The sequence below is a fragment of the Lutra lutra genome, chromosome 8 (assembly GCF_902655055.1).
Source record: "Lutra lutra chromosome 8, mLutLut1.2, whole genome shotgun sequence".
NCBI classification, from domain to species: domain Eukaryota; kingdom Metazoa; phylum Chordata; class Mammalia; order Carnivora; family Mustelidae; genus Lutra; species Lutra lutra.
In genome coordinates this window covers 58,329,088-58,334,113 of record NC_062285.1, presented here as the reverse complement: position 1 = coordinate 58,334,113, position 5,026 = coordinate 58,329,088, and the positions used below count along the sequence as shown (strand labels likewise).

At 48.4% G+C, this 5,026-nt stretch overlaps 1 protein-coding gene across 3 annotated transcripts in view; it reads left to right on the top strand.

Moving 5' to 3' along the window:
• The first annotated feature begins 3,612 nt into the window (after positions 1-3,612).
• The window catches only part of ASIC1 (acid sensing ion channel subunit 1), a 44,826-nt gene continuing 43,412 nt past the window's right edge, over positions 3,613-5,026 (top strand). The window contains exon 1 of one of the 3 annotated variants that reach the window (XM_047742488.1): positions 3,613-3,758. The gene's annotated coding sequence lies outside the window, so the exon portion shown is untranslated. Of the gene's footprint in view, positions 3,759-4,191; positions 4,867-5,026 lie in introns of those variants that run through there. The other 2 variants (XM_047742487.1, XM_047742490.1) reach the window with 2 other exon arrangements.

Here is a 5,026-nt window from a genome sequence, read left to right as displayed (position 1 = left end):
ACCAATCACAGAGAAATTTATTCCTCCCGCGCTGTCCCTCTACTCTGCGACGCACGCATCAGCGCCACGGGGTGAGGCGGGGCCAGAACTGAGCATGCGCATGCTTATAAAACGACGCCAAAGATAGCCATTTTGACTAAGGTCAGAAGAATTGTGGGGACGTTGTTTGCTTTCAGGGTCTGCGGCCCCAGATTCCTTTCCTGAAGCGTTCAGGATACCATGTTGACTAAGGGCAAGTGATACTTTGAATGCAGATTAAGCGTAGCCTTGCTGTTTCCCCGGGCAGGAAAATAGGGCTTTTGGAAATTATCAATTGAACAGTGTAAGGTCCCACTGTTGAATGGGAGGAAGTCCGGAAGGAGTTAGAACAGTCATTTGTAACCATGTTTATTGAGCTATGTAATGCCTTCATTCGTTGGTACATTCATCCAGGTCTTGCTTGTTATTTGAGTGCGTTAAATTTGTAACAAGCGCTCTTCTAGGTATCAGAAAAATAAAGATGAGGGGCGCCCGGGTGGCTCCGTTGGTTAAGTGTCTGCCTTGGGCTCAGGTCATGATCCGGGTCCTGGTATCGGGCGGACATCAGGCTCGCTGCTCAGTGGGGAGTCAAGCTTTTCTCTCTCCCTCACCCCTTTCCCCTATCGTGCTCTTCCTCTCTCTCTCTAAAATAAATAAATAAATAAAATCTTAAAAAAAAAAAATTATATGATCTCTGCTTTCCAGCAGCCTAGAATGCAAGAGCGAGAGCCCAGGGGAAAAAAATGCAAAATAAAAGTGCTATAATTCCATTTAATAAGTGTTCACTTAGAACTTGGCACTGTGCTAAGCACAGAGCTTGCTTTCTTTTTCATGCAGACTCACAGGGAGAAATACATTTTACGTTACAACCACGTCACAGAATTCTGCTCATCCTCACTACAATATACTGTACTCTGAACTTTTCTATTCCCCACGTCCACCTCCATGTTGATCGTCTCTACGTCATTGAATTCCTTATTCAATAATGAGCGGCTACCCGCAATTTGAAAAAATACTGCCTAACACATACAAGAAACAGTGTGGTCTAAAGGAAAGGTCACAGGTTTTATAACCAGAAAACTTGACTCCATGTAAACAAATACCATTGGAGCCCTTCTGTGCAGCAGGCATACCACTGAACCAGTGGCATTATCACTGTGTAATGCTTCTGTACTTCATGTCCTCCAGCTACAAAACAGAAATAATAGTACTATCCCTATCTCACATGTTTAGTCCCAGATCAAACAAGAGTGGGACACTAACAAAGTTTACACTTTATAAGCTATAAATACAGCTTGTTATTAATATTATTAGGGAAGATAGGAAGAAAGTAAATATTAACTGTACACATATTATCCCACTTAATCCTCCCCACAGCCTTTAAGATCAGAAGCACTCATTGATTAAGTCTGTGCCTCCTTAGATACCTATCATACAATTAAATATGAGGACACAATATGTGTAAAATGCTTTAGAAGTACAGACGAGGAAGCAGTTTTAATCCTATCTGGGGAGTGGGAGTGTTAGTAAAGCCTGCAGAGACTTGATGTCTGAGCTAGTACTTGAAATGTGAACAGGAATTTACCAGATAGAAGGGGGTGGCACATTCTTAGCAATGGGAGGATCCTGTGACCTCTCAGGAATGAGTCATGTGTATATTTAATAAATACACAAGCAAACAATTTATGAAGGTTTAGGGCTGTGAAGAAACATTGACCTCAATGTTCAGGTGACATTGGGGGTTCAGGGAGTGTGAGGCCTTCTTAGGCAGCTTTGGCTTGAGGAGGGGAAGAAGCAGCCTACAAAATATGTAGAGACCAGATGAGGAAGGAATTAGACTTTGTTCTGTAATAGACACAGTGACAAGACAGTGGGGTTCAGACCGATTTTGACTAGGTTTGCATTTTACATGGGTCGTATGCTCAGCTGGCATGGAGGACTGTCTGGAGAGGGAAAAATATGAAAGTAGAAAGACTCTTTCTGTGTCATTAGGGAAAAAAAAGACATGAGCCAAATTAGACCAGTGGCAGGAGGGACGGAAAGGAGGGGCAGATGGGAAGGATACTCATGAAATGAAGTGCATTTATTAAACAATTGGACCTAATGATTGGAAAGAGAGGAGAGAGTGTAAAATGACTCAGCTTTCTCCCTCTCTCTTTAACCTCTTGTCCAGTTACTGAGCACAGATCTTTAAGTGTCTTTTGTGTGCACCCTTTTCTCCTTCCTATCATCACCACCCTAGTCCAATTCAGTAGTCCTAGCCACCAATGAAATTATTTACCCCTCTCTCGCATTCTTTACCCCCCCAATGATCTTTTTTTTTTTTAAGATTTTATTTATTTGTCAGAGAGAGAGGAGAGCGAGCGAACACAGGCAGACAGAATGGCAGGCAGAGGCAGAGGGAGAAGCAGGCTCCCCGACAAGCAAGGAGCCCGATGTGGGACTCGATCCCAGGATGCTGGGATCATGACCCGAGCCGAAGGCAGCTGCCTAACCCACTGAGCCACCCAGGCGTCCCCGAATGATCTTTTAAAAATGCAACTCTTGGGGCGCCTAGGTGGCTCAGTGGGTTAAGCCGCTGCCTTCGGCTCAGGTCATGATCTCAGGGTCCTGGGATAGAGTCCCGCATCGGGCTCTCTGCTCAGCGAGAAGCCTGCTTCCCTCTCTCTCTCTCTCTGCCTGCCTCTCCGACTACTTGTGATCTCTCTCTCTGTCAAATAAAAAAAAAAAAATCTTAAAAAAAAAAATGCAACTCTAGTCATGTCTCTGTCTTGTTTAAAATCATTAATGAGGGACGCCTGGGTGGCTCAGTTGGTTAAGCAGCTGCCTTCGGCTCGGGTCATGATCCCAGCGTCCTGGGATCGAGTCCCACATCGGGCTCCTTGCTCAGCAGGGAGCCTGCTTCTCCCTCTGCCTCTGCCTGCCACTCTGTCTGCCTGTGCTCGCTCTCTCCCTCTCTCTCTCTGACAAATAAATAAATAAAATCTTTTAAAAAAAATAATAAAATAAAATCATTAATGATCTCAACTTCCTCCGCAGTAAAGACCAAAATCCCTACCAAGGCTCCCCTAACCTGGCCTGGCTTGCCCCTGGAGCTGCACTTGTTGACCCCTCTAGCATTTATTGGCACTTCTTCCTCCCTACCCCCACTGCCTTTTCACCAGGCTAAGTTCTACTCACCCTTCCAGGGCAGCTTAAAAGTTTTCTGTTTCAGAGGTATCTGAGGCCTGGAGCCATGCCTTTGTTAGAAGATCCCCTAGCACCTGTCCCCCCTTCACACGGCACTTCATTTATACTGGGGTTCTTCCAGTTACCAGTTATATGGCCTTTTTCACAAGTCATCTGTGCCTTTGCTCACTCATCTATAAATGGAAATCATAATAGTGCCTCTTTTACAGAGTTGTTGAGAGGAATAAATGAGATGCCATGTAAAGCACTTAGCATAGTGCTGGCACACAGTAACTGCTCAGTAAATATTCCCTTTCCTACTAAACGATAAACTTCCAGCGAACTAAAGATGGTATTCCTTTCATTTACTGCTATATTCTCTAGCTTTCGCAGTTCTAGTAGCCATCTGAGTGAGCAGAAGTGAGTTCAGTGGGACGGTGGTAGCCATGAGGGTTGGAGACATTGCCTGCCCGACTACTCCTCCCTCCACCCAAGGCACCACCACACCCCTCCTGTTCCACTCAAGCCCCTTTTCTGTTGCACAAGCCCAGTGAGAAGAAGGCACAGAAAAGGTGAGGTTGTGTGTGCGGGGGGGTGAGGGGGGTGGGTCGTGGAGGAACGTTCTTAACCCCCTTTCTTCCCAAAATACGGTTCTCTGGTGAGGGAAGCATCCCGGGGCTGCACCTGTTAAGGGAAAAGCGTGAAAGCTGATGCCAAAAAGCATGGGTTTGATTCCCGGCTCTGCCACTTATTGGAGGCGAGATCTGGGCTTGGTTATTTAATCTCCTGCTTCTCTGAGTCTCACTCGCCGGGCGGCTCTGCGGTGCCAGCGAGTTAATGGCTGTAAAAGGGCCTTGTGCCTCCCAACGCGCCGTCGGAGGACGCGTGAGCACCAGGCGGAGGAGGGCGGTCACCTGAGCCCGCTCCCCCCTACCCCCGCCGCCCGCGCAGCCGCCTAGCGCCGGGAGCCGCTAATGGGATTTATGCTAATGACGAGGACGCGGGTGACTGCCCGAGCGCGCCGCGCCCCGCCGCCCCCGCGCCCCACCTCTCCAGGGCCGGGCCGCCTGCCCAGAAGTCGCGACAGAGGAATTGTCACCGTGGGCCCCTGGGCGGTGGGAAGAGGCATGGCGCGGCGAGGGGAGACCCGCTCCCCGACTGCGGTCCGTCTAATCCCACCCCGGTGTTCGTCTTCATCCTCCCTGCCCGTCTCGGCTTCTGCCTCCCGGTTCCTTCTCCTCTGATCTCCATCTCTAGAGGGTCTCACTCCCTACCTCCATTCGACAGTTGTTCTCCCTGTCAATTAAACCGAGATGTGAGCACTTCTGCGTTCCAGGCCGTGCGCTAAGCACGGGGGTGGGGGTGCGGTGGGGTACAAAATGCGCCGAGTGCAGAGGTGGGGACTGTGTTCTGGGGTTCAGGGAGAGCCAGCCCCCCTTCTGGATGCGGATCACGAAAGTCTGCCCGGAAGAAGAGGCAGTTGAGCTGAGCTTTGAAGTTTGGATAGGATCCCAACGAGGAAGGGAGCAGGAAGTGAAGGGCTCCGGAAGTTTTCAGAGAAAACGGAGAAGTTAGTTGATGCAGCGTGGCGGAAGTGCAAGGATCCTGATTGGTGAGTTGGGGGTAAAACTGGAAAGAATTTTGACTTCACAGTGTGAGGGACCTTGAATACCGTGCCAAGGAAGTTCAATTTCAACTTCCAGGCGCTAGTGAGTCATTGAAGCTTTCTGAGCAAATGACAGGACTGCTTTTTTTTTTTTTTTAAGATTTTATTTATTTATTTATTTGAGAACGAGAGAACTGGGAGGAGGGTGAGTGGGGGAGGGGCAGAGGGAGAAGC